The sequence below is a fragment of the Aedes aegypti genome, chromosome 3 (genome assembly GCF_002204515.2).
Source record: "Aedes aegypti strain LVP_AGWG chromosome 3, AaegL5.0 Primary Assembly, whole genome shotgun sequence".
Lineage (NCBI taxonomy): Eukaryota > Metazoa > Arthropoda > Insecta > Diptera > Culicidae > Aedes > Aedes aegypti.
Window position 1 is genome coordinate 214,182,457 of NC_035109.1, and position 21,250 is coordinate 214,203,706.

Sequence of the window (21,250 nt, forward strand, 5' to 3'; positions counted from 1 at the left end):
ATCTTTGCCATCCGTCCCATCAGCGGATGAATTACTAGGCCCCTACAACGTGGAAAAATTCAACAGTATTATTGAAACTTTGAATTTATCCCCAATCTCGTCGAGAAACATGAGGAGCTTGGACTATCGAATTAAAAAGTTAGTGGAGATCACCAAAGCTGTACGTCATGACATACTAGGCATGGATGCAATGGACTTCGACAAGGTGGATCGCAACTCCGCGAGAACTATTCGACTGGGCAGTGAAACAAACTGATACATGTATCACCAAATTATCATTCTGTTATATATCTAATGAACAGTATGTTAAAATTTCAGAGGAATTGATGGAATTGTTTGATAAGGTTAAAACTGTCCCTGGTACCCAAAAATATCATTGTTTTATGCCTATTAGTGATACACAAATTGCAGCCAAACGGTATACCAATTCAGAGGATGAACCAAAAATATTCAATTTATTCAGTAAAGCCCAAAAATAATGTAAATATTCATGTGCAGATACTACGTTTTAGGATATATAACAATAATAAAAATAATGATGCATGATAAAAAACACGACTTTTTTTTTATAAGCATAATATTGACCCTTTCCAGACACCTGTTAAGATTGGCTTTGACCAAATAAGAAATAAAATATTATTGTGATATCTTTCCAACCATTAAAAATTCATCGGATTGTTAGACGGAGTTCATTTTCTCATAAGCAGTTTGGTGCGAGATCAATTGTATTTAATTAAAAAAACTCTGTATAATTCCGTTTTATTTCTTTTAACTACTCCCAATAAAACAAATATAATCTATTTTGTGATTAAAACTCATTTATCACTTCAAAATATGAGCATACTAGACTATTTAAAGCGAAATAAAAAAAATCAAAAAAAAATTGGACTTAAAAAATTCGTTGTTAGAAAAACTTTTTTCCCTAAAATATGCCCAATTTGCAATGTATGGACGACTTTTAGTAAATTTAATTACGAAACTTTTTGCTTTAGGATGATCAAAATCTGAAATGGCCGTTTTTTTTAAATCGACTTTAAAGTTTTGAATCATTGTTTTTTCGGTGTAGAAAATGTTTTTTTTTATTTTTTCAATATTTTTTTCTAAAACTTCAGGAAATTTCACGACAGTCCCCCATACAACACTTTTTTGTAGGTCTTACCGTTTTCGAGTTATACGGGTTTATAAAAAAAGTAAAAAAAAACTTTACCCTTTTTCAAATGTTAGTCTAGATCGATTTTGAAAATACAAAATATTCAAAGTATCTTAGTTTCACATACTTTTGACATCCAGAAAGTTTCATTGAATTCTGAAGGGGTGCTGCCAATCGCGTGTCGAGTTGGCGTGAAATCCGTCAAACGGCTCACGATCAATTGATTTCGCCGTCTCCAAGAATAGCACCTACTTCCCGCACAGCTTTCCATGTTGATACATCTGGAGATCACCAAAGCAGACAAAATCACAAATCGACCACGTTCTCCGACATTACCGACGTCAGGACCTATCGTGGTGCGACTCTGACTACTCTCCGTCATTAATAACGACGGCCGCTTCGGTATGACCTAGAGCAGCTAAAGCAACCGGATGCCGCAGCTGGATACGCGCAGCAACTCGAGGCTGCATGACTGGAAGAGGGTGAGCTGGATGAAGCCCCTCTTGAGGACTGCTGGGAGAAACTGAAAGCAGCCATCAACAATGCAGCTGAGAGCAACGTCGGGTACGTGAGACGGAGTTGATGCAACGATTGGTTCGACGAGGAATGCCTACATTCTGGAAGAGAAGAATGCAGTACAGGCGGTCAGGCAGCAGGAAGGGACCCGGCAGAACGTGGAAGTTATAGACGGAAACGGCAACAGTAGACTCGACCCTTTCTGAAGAAAAAACGCCACCTGGATTTCAATTTTGTGTGTTGTACAATTATTTAAGTTAATTTTAGTTCAATAGTTTCATATCTTTGTGTACTTACAATTCAAATGTGCTTAATAAACACGGTTTTAAAGTATTTTAGATTAATAAGTAAGGTAGCTAATAGAGATGAAATTCACGTTCAAACTTCTAGTATTTCTGTTTTTGTTTTGTATAATACCACTGACAGCTATGCTGAGCATGGTGCTGATATCCAAGGTTGGGATTTTATCCCGTGGAGCAGTGGTAGTGCGCACAGTGGGCTCAATCTTGCACAATGGACTTTCAGGCCTATATTCAATATTACGCTAGAAGGCGGTATGCGGAGAATCGGGCTTAACAACTGGGGTTGGCTGAACATTTGAAAAGGTAGCAGACCTGTACACCCGCCTGAAACGCGAGGCAGCAAAAGTGTGAATGGTGGTGAATGCGACCAGGCACATTTTTTTATTTTATTTTATTTTATATGGTAATCTTCATCTGACAAATATGTCTCCATGAAGTGTGGTGGGGAAAAGCAGATATAAAATAAGTAGTTACCGTGTACAAATATGCATAAAAACCCCACAAGTTCTTAACATAAAGCTACAAATAACAGCTAACACTTAAAAATAACTAAAAGGTGAACAATGATACAAACAAAAATTACAATACACATGTTAAAATTATCTCCTTGATTGATTATTCGCTCGACGCCCAAATTCTGTGGCTCTTACGTCAAATTCAAAAAAACCGTACACTTCATTGAATTGAGACATCATAAACCTGATCGGATCGTGTTGTCCATAACGGCTATTTCGGGTGCCCAGTTGCAAAAAATACGACGTCGTAGATTTCGTTCCGGCACATAAATATTGAGTTCAGCTAGTAAATTAGGAGCATCGATTTCGTTTGTTAGAATCTTGGCAACAAATATTGCTTGCATGTTTGATCTTCTTTTCTCAAGTGTGTCGATGCCTAGTAACATACACCGTTGTTCATGCTAGTTGGTGGAGCCGAGCACGATAGGGCTGACCTAGGTAGCAGTGTTACGATAGACGGGGATACGTTCGAGGTTGTCGACGAATTCGTCCACCTTCGATCCTTGCTGACGGCTGATACCATGACCCCACAGTTATGGATCAAATAGTAGGGAGTCCAACCTATAAAATTCAATAAAACGACATGGAAAACGTAAAATTGTAATTTAAAAGCACGAATTGAACCGTTTTATATTGGAATATCGGTTAGTGAACTGTTTTGAGTGTAATATTTACATAGGATTGCATAAAAAATAAAAATTGTATCGGTTTCTGAAAACCATATTATGGATTTCATATTATGGATCAAATTGTGACATATTACGGATCAGTGCGCAAAATCAAGAGATTTTCAACTCAATGCATCTGAATTGCATGATTTGGCGAAAGTTAACTATGTATCACATATTACTGCAAAAAATAGCACTGTTAGAGCTGGAAATAAGGGTAAAATGTCTTTTTCTGTGTGATACTGCATTGTAGTAACTAAGACATGATCAGTTTTCGCTCCACACCAAGTTTTTCACCCATTTTGTCTGCTAAAAATGAAGTTTGCAAACCTTGATGTTTTATTAGTTTTATCCTCAGTTCTATTGTCTGAAAATGTCGAATCCAATCCTTAAAATGGCAGAAATCTACATTCTTTGGAATTGATCCATAACCGTGGTAAACAATCATTTCCTGGACTATATTATGGATCACTAGTAAGAAGTACTAATATTCGGTATTTAGAATCAACAATCAAGAAAAATGTTTTCCAAAGTTGAAATCATACTAAATCGAAGCGACCGAGCATGTTTTATGCTATAACATGTGAATTTTACCACCTGTGGCAGCTTATGAATGCTGACGGCACTTCTTACAGAAAACGACCATATAATGATAGCTGTGTGGTACCAACTAAACATTTGTCATAAACACCGTTATTTAGCTGTTGAATGGTGTGCTTAACATTACAAATGGTAGAAGACAAATAGTATGACATGTGAAAAATATGTTTAATGTCATCGTTCATGTTTTGAGCGAGTTATCCGATGTTGAACGCCAAAGTGATCCGTTACTGTGGGTGATCCGTAACTGTGTGGGCATGGTAATATCGTTAGCCGTGAAATACGGAGGCGCATCATCAGTGGAAGTCGGGCCTACTATGGGCTCCACAAAAAGCTGCGGCCAAAAAAAATCACACCCGCACCAAATGTACCATGTACAAAACGCTCATAAGGCCGGTAGTCCTCTGTGGGCATGAAATGTGGACGATGCTCGAGGAGGACTTGCAAGCACGAGTCTTCGAACGCCGGGTTGTTCTACAGTTATGTAGTGAGAACCTGCTTTGCTGCTTGACCATTTTTGCATGTGACTAACGTGTAGCAGGTACGAAGATACTCTATGCTCTGGTAAAATTCGATCCCATGCCCCTCAGCTTGGTCTGGCTGAAAACCAGCGCGATACGGCTATATGGGCCTCTCAAACATAACATTTTTTTTTATCCAAATACCATTCCCGTTACGGCCAAATTAGAAAATGAATGATAATATAAGGAATTGACATCATTCGACAAGTCATAATTCATATTTTCAACAGTATTTATCGTTGACGAATTATAACTTTTGCGATCGCAATTTTGGACCAGATCAAATGTTAAACCTCTAGTGATTCCTTCATGATGTCCTTTCGAAATATCTCTAGAGATTACTCCAGAGATTTCTTCAGGGATACTTTCGAATATTCCTCCTGGGAATTGACTAGACGATAATCTCTACTGTAATCCATACAGCAATTTCTCCAGCGATTTCACTAGGGCTTTTGCCAGAGATTCCTCCAGATAGAACTTTTATTTGCTATGGGACATTTAAGACCAGTTCTGATAGGGCTCCAGGAATACCTTGGAAATAATTCCAATAATACTTAGTGATTTCTCTGGAGATTTCTCCACGGATATATCAAGCTATTTCTTCTGGTATTCCTTCAGAGATTACTATAGAAAATTTTCCAGAGACTTCTCCAAGGACTCCTCCAGGAAAATCTCTAAAAGGATTCTTGCAGAGATCTCTTGAAAGCTTTTTTCAGGAATTCCTCTTCTTGAACAATTTCTTCAAGGCTTCCTCGAGACATTTGTCTAGTAATTTATCCAGAATTTCTTCCGAGGATTCCTCTATGAATACATACAAAGATATCCCCAAGTAGTCCTTTCGAGATTCGTCCAGGAATTATTCTGGAGATTTTTTCAGGATATCTTGACGGATCGCTCCAGGAGTTCTACTAGGAATTCCTTCAGGTATTCTATCAATATTTGCTCCAGATCTTCTACAAGTTACGAATACACCAAGAATTTCCTCCAGGAATTCTCCCAGAATTACCACTAGGAGATTCGCTCCAAGGATGTGTCCGGATAATCCTTCACAGATTCCTCAGGAATTTCTCCAGGAATTATTCCTGAGCCTCTAAAATTCATCCAGTGATTCCTCCAGGAATTTATTTTGAAATTCCTCCACTCCTGCAGGAATTTCATCAGACATGATCAGGGATTGAATCCTGAGAAAATTGAGAGAATCTCTCACGTATCGCTCTCTGTAACTATCATAACATGCTGCATATTATGAGAGACTGTTTATCGTATACTGCTACAAGTTTGATCAGATTGGGGGGATAGTAGTGCATGATAAAACCCCTCTAAACATGCTCCAAGCCTGGGGGACACTGTTGTTATTGGAAGTTCGTGGATTGTTTATCGTGCCAGTAAAGAAAAACACCTATCCCCAACGGTAAACAAGCGAGAAAAATGGATTTTATCATCGCTCTCTCGTTGGGGCTCTCGCTCGCTGCTTCCATTTATCAGACTTGTTACACCTTGCGATACAATGACGATCGTGGACCGCAACAGATGGGATGTTTTTCTTTGCTTGCTTTGATCGTGCTTCATTCTCAAATGAGAGCGAATTCTGCAACGCTTGGACATGATTCTAAAAATTTCTCCAGGGATTACATAAGGAAATCCTCTATCAAAATTCCTCCAGTAAAAGATCTACATAAATTGCTTTTGGAAAAACTCTTCATGGATTCCTCCACATATTCGTCCAAAGATTTCTATAGAAAAATTACTCCAGGGATTTTTTTAAAGTATTATTCCAGAGATTTCTCCTGAAAAAGAGATTTTTTTCCAGGAATTTCTGCAAGGATTTCACCAGAAAAACTCTACACTTCGAAGGATTCTCCAGGTATTCCTCCAGCTGTGCCCCCAGTAATTAGCTCAGATATTATTCGAGAGATTTTGTAAGAAGTTTCTCCAGATAATTCTCCAGGGATTTCTCTAGGAAAATCTCAACAGACAGAGCAGAGAGCTTTCCAGTTATTACTTCACGAATTTTTCTAATTATTGCTCCAGAAAAATCTCAACATCTTCTTCTTCTTCTTTTTGGCATCACATCTTCACTGGGACATTATTCTAATGAGCATTTCCACAGTTACATTTAATTAATGCAATACTAACATGTACTGGGGGGGTTTATATAAAATGTAATGGGGTATTTGTGATGTTATTATTATTATGAGCAGATGCTGGGGTGAAATGAACATGAAAATGCATTGCAGAGTAATCCCGTAGAAGTGTGATTGCGAATCCAGAGTGTGCCGCACCAGTTTGTGTTCTTGTTTTCCGGAAAATTGGGTTCTTTCGAACATCAGCCATTTTCCTTTGGTGACGAATCAATCCATCTGACCCGAGTGATTCTCTGAATCGGGTACATGATCGATACAGATTTCACAGATTGATGGCACGCTTGACCGCGGCTGTTTGGATATCCGTCCATATCTGCCATTGCGTTTTTATCCAGGAAACTCTCTGTACCTGAAATGTAATCTAGTATAAATCGCTTTACCCCGGTGTTCATATAACCCTATCTCGGGCGGTACATTAACCTTCGAAGAACCAACATTATTGAAAATTTATAAGATAAAAGTAGTTATAGTTTCCATGATAATAAATGCTTGAAGGATGTGATGTGCTGCGTATTTAAGCAGTCGATTTTTGATTAATTTCACGAACAAAAATCTTAAATTTTACGCTTTCATTCGAACATATATTCCACATCAGTTGAGAAAACGAAGAGACGTCTTTCGTTTATTTTTTTCACATTTTCACTTTTTGATAGTTTTATATTATTCTATAGTTTCACAAATAGTTCCTAAGTCTGAGAATTTAGGATGGTGTTATGTTTTGCATCGATTAATAATATAATTATGTGAAGTTCATTATTTTTTATTTTACCCACAATTCCCCAAATAAAAGTTATAAATTATCCTTATTTGAATATTATTCATTTTTATGCTTCCAGTTGGATGAAACAATTTGAATTACCTATTTTAGAAAATATTTCACTTAGAACCTGAATACTCGTCTGACAGATCAAAAACCATAAAATTAACAGTATTTCAATAATGTCATAAGCACCAACACTGACCGATCGGTCAATAAGTTCACAATGCTCAATGTAATAATCAAAGACTTAACATCTGTACTCACTAATCACGCTCGCCCTCAGGGGGTGAATAAATTTAGGCAAATCAAATCGACATTATCCGTATCGTAAAATCGGCATCAACCTGGTGAAAGATCTCAAGCAATCTTCCGATGGCAATATCCAAAGTTGAGCCACAGTCACGACAAGTCTAGAGCAATACTGTCGGAATAACAAGCGCGACTAGGGAAGAAGTCCTACTTCCCCCTCGGACACCCCATTAGGTATTGGTATGTGTTGTTGGTCGTTGTACTGAGAGCAAATAGTGTATAAATTGGACACGAGAATCACCGACCGAACTCAACAACTCCCGGCAGAACAAAGCATCTTCAACACAGGTGGTCCAGAAATTGGATGTGCCTTGGCGCCACTGTCGCATCTCTCTGGCTGATGCCGCTGATGCTTTTTTTTTTTGCTTTTCTGGAAGGTATTCATGCTTCATGTTGTATCGAACTTGAGCTGCGAGGCTTCCAAGGGTGTAGCCGGGATTTTTTGCAAGGGAGTGGGGATGTCTACCATGGATTTGACCTAAAAATTCACAGCCTCCGAACTAAGGTGTTCCAGTATAAAACCAACGTCTGAAAAGTCACGATGCTGATCTTGAATTATTTATAGCATTTTTGTAGAACATATAAACTTAAAACAAAAATCATTCAGAGAATCCACCAGATAGATTAATGAAAATTGGCCATTTATTATCATAATTTTAATCATTAATCATTTATTATCAAGGCCATTTATTATCGCTGTATTATTTTTAATCTGTATGTAATCCATTGTATTTTGTTTTGAAAAGATATGGTTTTTTACGCCCTTTTGATTGGACTAGTTCATGCAAAAGGGCTTTTCTTCATCCTAATCCTCATTAAGGCATCGATCAGTTGAGATATGACAAATAAATAAATAAATAAATAAATAAATAAATAAATAAATAAATAAATAAATAAATAAATAAATAAATAAATAAATAAATAAATAAATAAATAAATAAATAAATAAATAAATAAATATATAAATAAATATAATTATCCTCTCATGATGTGTTGTGTAGATATTTTTGAAGCACACCATTTTCCACCCTGGAAAAGGACATCAATCTGATTGCAAACCCTATCATGCAACACATCAATCTTAAAGTTTTTTCTCTTGGAGTATAAAATGATACATACATTTTGAGTTTCATATTAGAGTAATGCGATTTCTTGCAAACAAACTATTCACGTCTGTAACAATTCAGATGATATTTTTTTCGTCAGCCAAAGAGGGGGGCGAAAAACTCATTTTTGGCTACGCCCATGATGGCTACCATTCGCTCTCATTCTTTAGCGTTATTGTCTCTTATGTGGACCTTGAGAAATCAGTGCTAGGTTCGGGTGCTGCCCTACAGATTCAAATTGAAATTTATGTAAATTCAGGAAAATTGATCACATTCAAATGACTTTGTGGCGTTCGAAGTTCGACCCATTGAGGGCTCTCGGTCCCGGGATCAAGAGGAAGCTCTTTGGCGCAGAAGACTCAGCTGAGCTCGTTTGCTACGCGGATGATGTCGAACATGCTGATACACAGTGGAGGAGAATGATGGAACAGAAGACTACAACATAATTGATTATTATTATTATTATGTACAACATAACAATTTCGTCTTGTTGTTGCACCAATTTATGATGATTGGACTATCATTATTATCCGAATGCTTGTTCTATACCTATTCGAATAGTGGGTGGCATTTGATGTTTGTGATTAAGGATTAGTTAGCAACTGTAAGAACTATAACGCTGCTGTGGGTAAAATATATTTAGATGCAGTTTCCAAGTGCATTAGGCGATACAATTTGGTAGCCAAATACTGTTTTCTTAAACTCTGGGAAAGACTACGGAAACTTGAACTTGAATAACGGCTACAACTTTGCAGGATAATCAAATGGTTATGAGATTCCGGCACATTCCATTGTTTGTTTTGCATGCCAATAAATTGAAATCAATAAAGTATTCGCAACTACGTGACGAAGGTTTTGGAAAAGTATGGTGACACATGATCTCATTTTGAACACATGTACTGATGAAAGGCTAAACATAAAAAAATGTAAAACAATTTTGTTTTGATATTATTTACACCAGCATCATCGGCGCATGTTTCAAAATTTGACATGAGCTAAAATTGTATTGAATATACTATTTTATGAAATCGGGGGACTTGAGCCCACTTTTTTGTAATTTTCACATGCCGTTCACAACAATTCTAAGAAATAACTAGTTTCCAAATACCAAAATGATTTCACTTCACCGGTGGGATAAAAGTTCAAAACTTGTGTAAGGCAAAAGTTCACTGAGTAAAACACGAAATGTTATATATGTTGACAGAAATACTTTAGCAATGAAATGGTGTTTTCAAAAAAAATACACTAGATTTTGACCGGAAATTGCATGATCATAAGCATGGTTGATCGCCCTCAGTTGCTACTCCCCTATTGCAAGAATGACTGTAATTACACAGAGAACCGTCTTGTCGGGATCAGTAGCAGCTTCAATGTGTGAGATCTGGTGCTCTCATTATTACAATGAGAGGGAAATGTTGAAGTGTTACTTGATTCATGAAAGCCGTTGAGTTCTATGCACTTCAACAAGAAAACACTGGGAGTTTGGATATGAAAAAGGATTCGTATTGATAAACTTTAAAGATATAGTTTGAAATAAATACGTGAACATATACACGGATTACTGATACCGACAGTGCCTTCACTACGCGGATCGGGCATAATCCTCATTTTAGAAGCATGCAACAGAATAAACGAATCAAACGGACCAAACACTATCATATGATAATTGTAATATAGCCAAAAATAACAGTTTTACGAAAAACTAAGGCAAAACTTGAATTTTAATTAAATTTTCCGCGTGAGCAAGTTTATTTATCTACTTTATAATACGTAGATAATATTTTTGGAGATAATTTGTACACCAACTTTTTACCAGAATTATTATATGTCTCAAACTTTGATTCGAACCTTTGTCCCAATATAAACCATAAACGGTGTTGAAACTTTTGTGCAAAAAATACCTGAAAGCAACTTAACGATGGGCCTAGCAACGCTCTTACATTTTATTCATGTGATTAACATCTAATCATCAACAATTTCATGCCACAATACTCGGTTCGTGGCCGCATCTCTCCATCCTCGGTTCTGCCCCACGCTCGACAAATCGATACGCACTTGATCCGCCCACCTAGTTCGCTGCGCTCCACGCCTTCTTGTACCAACCGGATCCAAAGCGAACACTATCTTCGCAGGGTTGCTGTCCGGCATTCTTACAGCATGCCCTGCCCATCGTATTCTTCCAGCTTTGGCCACCTTCTGGATACTGGGTTCGCCGTAGAGTTGGGCGAGCTCGTGGTTCATCCTTCGCCGCCACACACCGTTTTTCTGCACACCGTCAAAGATCGCCCTTTGCATCCGACGTTCGAAGACTTGCAGGTCCTCATCGAGCATCGTCCACGTTTCATGCCCATAAAGGAATACCGGCCTTATGAGCGTTTTGTGTGACTATTTTCAACCGCAGCTTCTTAAGGAGGCCATAGAAAGCCCGATTTCCACTGATGGTGCGCCTCCGTATTTCACGGCTAACAATATTGTCAGCCGTCAGTGAGGATCCAGAGTAGACGATCTCGTCGATCCCCTCGATCGTTTCCCCATCTATCGTAACACAGCCACCTAGACAAGCCCTGTCGCGCACGACCTCACCAACAATATCCATATCATCCGCGAAGCAAACAAATTGACTGGATCTCGTAAAAATCGTACCCCGGCTGTTAAGTCCAACTCTTCGCATAACACTTTCTAGCGCAAAATTGAACAACAGGCACGACAGTCTATCACCTTGCCGGTGGGATTCGAACGAACTGGAACGTTCGCCTGAAACCTCCACACAATTTTGCCCACCTTCAATCGTTGCTCTTATCAGTTTCGTGAGCATCCCGGGAATGCTCTTCTCGTCCATGATTTTCAATTGCTCTGGGCGGTCGATACTATCATATGCCGCCTTGAAATCTATGAAAAGGTGATGCATTGGGAACTGGTATTCACGACATTTTTGGAGGATTTGCCGGACAGTAAAAAAATGTTCCGTTGTCAAGCGGCCGTCGACGATACCTGCTTGTTTACTTCCCACGAACTCATTTACTACAGGTGACAGACGACGGAGGACGATCTGGGATAATACTTTGTAGGCCCCATTTAGAATGGTGATCGCTCACAAGTTCTCACAATCTAACTTGTCGCCTTTCTTGTATATGGGGCAATTTACCCCTTCCTTCTACTCCTCCGGTAGCTGTTCTGTATCCCAGATTGTGTTCATCAGCCGGTGCATACAAATGGCCAGCTTTTCCGGGCCCATCTTTATGAGTTCAGCTGTCAAACTGCTGCTACCACCTTTTGATCACTTCGCGTCTGTCCGTCAAGATACTCCCATCCTTATCCCTGCACATATATTCCGATAGAACTTACGTGTTTCTTGAGACTGGCACAGCTGTTCCATCTCATCGCACTCCGTCTCCTCCAGGAGGCGTTTTTTCTCCAGAAAGAGGCGGGTCTGCTGTTGCCGTTTCCGTCTATAACGTTCCAAGTTTTGGCAGGTCTCTTGCTGCAGCATGATCGCCTGCGCTGAATTCTTCTCCTCCAGAATCTGCCTATATTCCTCGTCGAACCAATCGTTCCGTCGACTCCGTATCACGTACCCGACGGTGGTCAGAGCAGATGATAGCGCCACAATAGGTTTTGTTGAAGAGGTGCCGTTCATTAATCAGAATGTGGTCGATTTGTAATTATGTCTGCTGTGGTGATCAACTACCGAAAAGCTAAACATTACATATACTTCGCAATTGAATTCAATGGACAAATTGATGTGAAGTTTTGCGAAAAAGTTTTAGTTTTTCGGAAGTTGTTAAACTTCCACTCGGGTGGTTAGCCGTAAACCTCGATTCATAATTAATTAAAAACAAGTAGTTATCGAGCAACGGACTCTTGTTCCGTAACCGGTCGTTTGAGAACGTCGCGACCCATTGGAAGCCCACACAATAGAAATCTCAGCTAGCACGTCGGTGGCGAGTGATGTGTGGTACTTTCACTACCTAAAAAATAATACGCTCTCGGGCTAGGCATTGGATATATATAGAAAGCGTTGTGTTTGGATGGGCATCTAATTTTTCCGAAAGAGAAGCACTTTGTGAAAAAGAACCACGTGATTATTGAGCTGAAATCAAATTCAAGTTAACTTCTGCGTCCATGAGTCTTCTCGTAGCGTAGGGGTAACGCGCCCTAACTAGGATCAGGGAGTCGTGAGTTCGATTCTCACCGAGAAGACGTGTAACTTTTTCGCAAAACTTCACATCAATTTGTCCAATAAATTCTATTGTGAAGTATATGTAATGTTTAGCTCCTCTTCCTGGCCAACCTGAGTGTTTGGATCACCTTCGACGATATTGACGTCGTGGCTTGGATAGCTGTCGTTCTCGCGTTCGAGCTGCACGTAAAAAAAATGCTTCCAGAGTGAGGGCTGTACACCCTATATTCCCTAAGGGTGCTCATACCGCAGCCAGTACCGCGAGGAGGTAGCGATAGGAGTTGCTGGGCAGGAGGCAAAGGACCGCACAGAGGGTCTATTTTATTTCTTCAGATACGCGAGGTACCAATGGTACGCCATGCCCAGCCAACCAACAAACAACTTAAATTATTTATTAAATTATATTGCTTAATATTACGCAAAATATCTTTGATTTTCAATGCTTCTGTGAAAGGTTACTTCATCCACTAGAATTAAATTTTTGATTTTCTTTGAAGTTTCAATCTCTCGTTTGATTAACGTGAATTTTAATTATTCTCAACAATTCTAACTAAAGTATATTATGTTTAATTTGTCCATTGTGTTGCCATCGTTGAGAATTGAGAGTCTATTCCCAGGGGAATCAATCTGGAGCCTTTTGGTGTGGGGGAGAGCGGAGAGCCACTCAAAGAAACACTGTTTTGCGGGTAACTTCCACGACGGGACGGTTTGGTAAGGCATTATCTTCATGTTTTGTGCTCAACTAATAGGATTCTTCGAAACTGAATAGCGTGTGATCCCTTGACCACGACGCTTGCTCCTGCGGGGGTGGGTGAAGCGGTCAGGATTAATTGTGTCAGTTGCATCATTCACGTAGTGCTTTGGAATAATGATAGTGTATTGTTCGCGTAGTGCAATGAAATTGTTTGTTATTTTATATCTAACTAATTAAAACTTTTCTTTTAGTAATGGTTCGGATGTATCAGTTAAATTTGTAATTGATATTTATGTACTTATTACCATATGTTAATTATATTGCTCTAAATTGTAGAATTGAGCTAATCCTCCTATGCACCCTACCTTACTAACGCAATCTCCCTATCCCGTGACGTCTATGAAGATAGTTTGGGTTCCCTGTATATTCTTAAGTAGACACTGAACTAACATTCCTTCCTTTCCCACAGCGTTTGTAAGGACGTGGCCTGGTGAACAATGTGATGCTAGTTTTGTATAGTCGTTCTTTCCAGATGTTTTTTTTTGCGAAACTTCATACAATTTTCTCTATAGCAATTGAGCTGAGCATTACACAGCTACCCACGATTTGTGCAGTCGTTAATGCTATGCTATGCTAACTAAAAGATTTTTTCAAAGCTTTCGCAAGTGGCAAGCGGGTTGCTTCAGCAGTACTTGATTTTTGAATTTTCGCTGTTTTTACTCAAAACCATGCATTTGAAAGGTAATGTGAGCTCATTAATGCTGTTTCGTATCATATTTGGATTTTCACTGCTGTTACGGGACGGACGTATGGAGTTTCTAAAACCTCTTTAGACGAACTCGTTTTTGGCGGAGTAAGCTTCAAGCTACAACAAATAGTTTATTAGGTTTTACATTTTAACACATTTAATGTTAACTTGCAGTTTTTAGTTTTCTTCGTTCGTTTTGCATCTGTTGAAACAATTTTTTCATCAGTGTTTTATGTGAATCTATGACATTTGGTCGAATGACATTTCGTCGAATGACGTTTGGTCGAATGACATTTAGTGGAAACTACATTTGGTCGAATGGACATTTCGTCGAATGGACATTTGGTCGAAAAGAATATAAATTCTTCAAGAAGTATATGGCAATTGGTCGAAAGGACATTTAGACGAACATTTAGTCGAATATGGATTTTTCAGATAATTTTATATAGGGACATTTTGACATTAATTATGTCATTGAAAAGAGGACAGCATGTATGGTCGGTACTATAACTGGGATTTATATATACTAGAAGCTAGAGTAACAGTATAATGTGAAAGAAATCTGCATGTACTGGTATTCTTTGAACATACTTCAAGCCTTCAATATGCGACGAGCGATATTAAAGGATTACAGTCGGTTACCCAGACTCACCCACAAAACTGACCCCCTGCATTGTTGCCGTCACATGATGTCATGTTTTTTCCCAGCTGATTCTGGAGATCGAATGAATTGTGACAAACTGAACTCAAATGAAACCAAGTCAACTTTCGTCACCTAATTCGACTCGTCTAACCTCACGTGATACACATGATAAATTGATTCTCATATAGGATTATCTTCGATTGAAATATTTATCATCTATCGAGGCCATCAACTCCGCTTGGCTAATGTTTTCCAATGAATGTAATTCAACTGGAAGTCACATTCACAACAACAATTCTCCATGGGGACGGACCTGGTATAGGGGTTAGAACACACGCCTCTCACGCCGAGAACCTGAGATCGAATCCCATCCCCGAGATAGTCACTAAATTTTCAGTGACGACTTCCTTCGGAAGGGAAGTAAAGCCGTTGGTCCCGAGATGAACTAGATCAGGGCTAAAAATCTCGTTAATAGAGATAGAAAAAAAACAATTCTCCATAAGTAGGGAGCCGTATCCTACAGCCGGAACTTCGTCAAAATCATTTACTAACAGCCACCAAAATTGGCATTTCTTTTCTACGTATAAAAGTGACAAAGGCAATTGACCAAGTTGTGCAATGTTCAAACGTATGAGGTATGGTCCCCATATTTGAAATTCTTGCCCACGGTGTAACGTTGGGACGTTTTTTTCTTTAAAGTAAAATTATAGTTTGAAATTGTTAAATAAAATTTGTAAAATAAAATAACTATTTGTAAATATCGACGAAAAGTATCTTGGATTTAGTTTTGCATTCTTATTTTGACTTTGCCTCATGGGAACGTGAAATAGAAACTGTTTGTAATTGGTTTGTGTCTAGGCTAAGTGTATGCCATAAAAAGACGTAGTGAGTGCAGTAATAGCTTCTGAATATATGTAACTCATTTACACCATCTTGACGAACCTATAGAAGCGCTAAGATCGTCATTCGAAAGATTCGTTGGCGCGATTCTGTAGACAAAAAGGGGATTGTTTAATGTAGGTTCCTTTAAGGAGAAATTACTTAAGGGGATTTTTTTTATTATCGGACAATTTGGGCCGGAGGTTCTCCGATTTGCATGAAATTTTCACCAGAGGTAGAGCTCGTGGATGCATGATCAAAAGTGAAATTCAAAAAAATTATAGTGGCCCATTTTCCCGGAAAACTCTAGATGAATTTTCACGATTTCTCTATATACCTCAAACTTTGAAAATTCATATCTCCTGAACTATGCATCGTAGAACAAAAGTTTTTTAGTGAAATCGAAAGGAAATTTTCTCAGCAATCTATTAAAAATATAAAAAGAAAAACATTTCTGGGAAAATTTTTCACCATGGAGAAAATTGTCGGAAAAATAGCAAAAAAACTATCGTCTGTATCATGAAAAATTTTCAAAAAAATATTTTTTGTTTCATCAATTCATACTCTAACTTTCGTCCATAGACGCCATCTTTTACCGTTTAGGCGACAGAACTGAAAAACCGGTGACCACCCGCACGCTTCCCATTGAAAAATGTGTTCTATTGTGGGCCTCTTAACCGTGCGCTAACGGCGGCAGTAATTTACACGCATTGTAAGTGTAACACAGTAAACCATCCTTTCCTTTCCAGTCAGAAGAAGCTTTTCGTCTCTCGGAGCACTCTTTTTTGGTCTGTTGGGTGTTTTGTATGTCCTTTATTCGTAACCTTTACTATTGAGACCAACAGTCTTTAATTGAAAACGATCCTAACATTTAATAAAATAGGTAATAGGAACTGACCCTCAGCAAGCATGGGAAAGTTCACTCACTCACTCGAACGCCACCGATGAAAAATAGTAAAAAATCTGCTGCTATCGAACATTCAGTGCACAGTGGTCCAGGAATCAGTTTTACGCGGAAAGATGAATTTTGAGCTTTAGAATGAAACATTAGACAAAAACGGTCTTCTACAAAGTTGTTTGTATTAGTAAGGTCCTTTGTTTGGTGTTATTGAAAATTAGGGTGGACCACATTTTCATAGAAATTGTGTAACTAACTTTCTTATTTGTAGAAATTATACTATACATGCTTCAGCAAAGTTGTAGACCATTCAATTTTAAGCAACTTGGCCAAAAAAAGTTTTTTTATATCTCTTAAATTGACCGATTTAGAGCTATTTTCCTACGGTGGCATAGGGTGGTCCGAACAAAATTGGTTTTCTGGCTCTAGAGTTTTCAATTCAAATTTCTCATCAAAGTAGTCTATGAAACACTTTTAGAGCTTGGAAAAATGCGTAGTTTGGTGAGTGAAAAAACTCGTTATCTCTTTCCGTATGGGAGTAATTGTTGTTTTTCTCTCAAAAACATGCCTACTTTGATTGTGAATATTTTTGATTGGGGCAAACATAAAAAATATCTTTTGACGGCATTCAAAAGACAAAATAAAATTGTAAATTATATCAAAAAACTACAAATGTGTTATTTTTGTAACTCTAATAAAATGTCCTTAAAAACAAATGATTTTAAGCAGAAAAACTTTAATAACTTTTGAACTAAAAAAGATATCATCAATCTTTTTGCATGAAAATTTGCGTTTTGTTAAATTCTAAAAGTCGTTCATAGACTGCTTTGACGAGAAATCTGAAATAAGAAAGATAGGGCTTTAAAACTATTTTGAAGATTTTCATAGTATGTATTTCTTTATTATTTTGCATTTTGAGCATGAAAATAAAATTTTAGACAAAAATGATCTTCTACAAAATTGTTTATAAAAATTTAGGCTTTCATACTGAGTCATTCAAAACTAGGGTGGTCCACAATTTCACACAAATCATATAATCAACTTTTTTATTTGCAAAAATACTGGTATATACTCTTAGGCAAAGCGGTAGAACTTGGAATTTTGACCAACTTTGCCAAAAAAAATTTTTCTGTAGCTCAAAATTTGACCAATCTAGAGCATTTTTTCCTAATCATCATAGGGTGGTCCAACAAAAATCAGTTTTTCAATTCTAGTGTTTTTAATATTAGTTTCTCGTCAAAGTCATCTATGAACGACTTTTAGAACTTAACAAAACGCAAATTTTCATGCAAAAATATTGCTGATATCTATTTTAGTTCAAAAGTTATTAAAGTTTTTGTGATAAAAAATATTTGATTTTCAAGGTGTTTTATTAGAGTTACAAAAATAACACATCTGTAATTTTTTGATATAATTTACAATTTTATTTTGTCTTTTGAATGCCGTCAAAAGATATTTTTTATGTTTGCCCCAATCAGAAATATTCACAATCGAAGTAGGCATGTTTTTGAGAGAAAAACAATAATAACTCCCAAACGGAAAGAGATAGCGAGTTTCTTCACTCACCAAACTACGCATTTTTCAAAGTTCTAAAAGTGTTTCATAGACTACTTTGATGAGAAATTTGAATTGAAAACTCTAGAGCCAGAAAACCAATTTTGTTCGGACCACCCTATGTCACCGTAGGAAAATAGCTCTAAATTGGTCAATTTAAGAGATATAAAAAGACTTTTTTTGGCAAAGTTGCTTGAAATTGAATGGTCTACAACTTTGCTGAAGCATGTATAGTATAATTTCTACAAATAAGAAAGTTAGTTACACAATTTCTATGAAGATGTGATCCAGCCTAATTTTAAATAACACCAAACAAAGGACCTTACTAATACAAACAACTTTGTAGAAGACCGTTTTTGTCTAATGTTTCATTCTAAAGCTCAAAATGCATCTTTCCGCGTAAAACTGATTCCTGGACCATAGTGCAGTGATAGCTGAACCGTCCTAGGCGGAGTGTAGCATGAAAGCGTCGAAACCGATTGTGTAAAAGCGACAATCGGAAGGAACGCGAAGAGTAGTGAATACAATACACTTGTATCTGCGAGGCACGAGTTAATGCACTTAGCATCCATTCGCCGAATGCATTGAACTGACTGAGAGGATTCCTACTCACTGAATTATTCCGTGGTGTGGACTGCCAGTCAGTGAACGCTCATCAGCACTCAAACCCGAATGCCATTCGAACGGAATCAGAATGTAAACAATCATTCCTGGACAAACATTTCGAAAGGGCACATCGACATGGGTAAACATTGGCTTTATAAGCCGCTGTTAAACCCAATTCAACTCGATCACGCTCACCAATACCACTATCAGGAAGAGCTAATACCAATCTTTCTGATAGTGGGGTTAGTTTGCGTGGGCGGGCTAAAAAGGGCTCAACAGCAACGTTTCTGAAAAAAGGCTCAAGACCTCTTGGGCCCTTTTCAAATGTTTGTCCTTTGTCCGAATTTTGGTATTGCATTCGACTGATCAGATGCCGTTTTTTTGTTTCGCTTAGTGCTCGCCGAAGAAGCAGAATGGACACTGGAAATTTTGTTCAATTTATAAAATAATTAGATAATTAACTAAAAGCGCGCGAAAAAATTTTCTTCGTTTTGTTTTCTATACAAAGTGATATATTTGATATAAATTCTGATTGTTCCTTGGAAGAATATAGTATAGTATTTGCATGTATATAATATCAATCAACTGTATAACACTCAGGGACGCTATATATTGTTCCATTGATGGCTGCTGTGGAATATTCCACTGCCAGTCAGCGTGCAGCCTCTACAGTTGGCGCCAACCCAACAGCGCGCCAAACTGTATTGCGAAGCGTACGCGCGTAATGAATAATTATTGTATGTTTTGTCTGGCCGTATCGTGCGCCTATATAAGGCGCACCCATAGAATTTGTAAGAATGTAGTTTCATTCGTTTCTCCACCGAGTAGGCATGCTGCCTCTCAGTGTTAATAAATTTGTTAAAGTGAAGCCGTTCGCTTGTTTTGTCGTCCGTTGTATCGTAAAAGACACAACGTAGGAAAGACGTCCTGGCCGAAACAACATATTAACAATATATTCATAAGTTTTCAAAGAAAGTAGATCTTGAGATTTGATCCTTCAAATGTTACCATAATGATTGATGGTAACAAGAATTTCCCGTGCGGCTTTCATAGAGGCTGTTAGCTTTAATACTAAATAACGTTGCTGATGAAGGGCACACGAAACACTCAACTGGAGAGTGGTCCGATTGACGAAAAGCTTCTTCTGACTGGAAAGGAAAGGATGGTTTACTGTGTTACACTTACAATGCGTGTAAATTACTGCCGCCGTTAGCGCACGGTTATGAGGCCCACAATAGAACACATTTTTCTATGGGAAGCGTGCGGGTGGTCACCGGTTTTTCAGTTCTGTCGCCTAAACGGTAAAAGATACCACTTTGGCGTCTATGGACGAAAGTTAGAGTATGAATTGATGAAACAAAAAATATTTTTTTGAAAATTTTTCATGATACAGACGATAGTTTTTTTGCTATTTTTCCGACAATTTTCTCCATGGTGAAAAATTTTCCGAGAAATGTTTTTTCTTTTTATATTTTTAATAATTGCTGAGAAAATTTCCTTTCGATTTCACTAAAAAACTTTTGTTCTACGATGCATAGTTCAGGAGATATGAATTTTCAAAGTTTGAGGTATATAGAGAAATCGTGAAAATTCATCTAGAGTTTTCCGGGAAAATGGGCCACTATAATTTTTTTGAATTTCACTTTTGGTCATGTATCCACGAGCTCTACCTCTGGTGAAAATTTCATGCAAATCGGAGAACCTCCGGCCCAAACCTGTCCGATAATTTAAAAAAATGCCCTTAAGCTCGTTCATTCCCGTTCTTAACAAGGCTGGAGTATAGAAGTTATCGCGGTTTTCAAGTTTCGAGTTGTTAGATTTTTCTGTGCCCTTCGTTAACGTACCGAAGGTAGTTTTGTGAGGTGAATTTTTTAGTGAAGTATGTAAAACGGTTCTTTGTGTCTTTTGTATATTTGTAGTAAATTGTACGTGTTTCCGGTCATTTTGACCGTGGTCCCGCGGATATTCTATTCGTGCTTAAGATTATTCGTACAACAAGGTAATTTTTAGATTTTACATTTGTGTTTTGACAAGCTACTAATTTTGCCATTCGCGTTTGACTTTCCAGCGCTTAGGCGCTTTTTGTATTACGGGCTGGTTGAGAGTTTCGACAAGTAGAATCAGTTTGGGGTTCACCGTGGCGTCTCCGACGTCATCATCATCGAGAAATTAAGCTCGGGATGCACTAAGGCCCGCCTATAAGGTAGCTAAACGGAGGGAGGTGAAGTTAGTCAACCCTTCGAACGAAGTTCTCCGACGGTCGCCGAAAACCGTCGTAAGTTACACCTTACACTACAACCCCAGTGAACGGAGTCCAAGAGCGCGATCCTCGTACGAAGCCAATTATCGTACGCCGGATCGGACCAAATCTGACGGTGAGTGGTTTCATTTCATCGCGTGTGGTCAGAGCCCCCAAGGCAAAGCCGTGCGTTGGCCTCGACCCTGAAGAGGCGGTCA

General features: G+C 38.1%; 1 long non-coding RNA gene across 1 annotated transcript; it reads left to right on the forward strand.

Annotated features, from left to right (window-relative positions):
- Positions 1-20,457: 20,457 nt before the first annotated feature.
- On the forward strand, positions 20,458-20,901 carry LOC110679482. The gene is made up of 3 exons (XR_002502519.1): positions 20,458-20,642; positions 20,713-20,792; positions 20,862-20,901. It is a non-coding gene; the product is annotated as an uncharacterized LOC110679482 (long non-coding RNA).
- Positions 20,902-21,250: the final 349 nt, after the last annotated feature.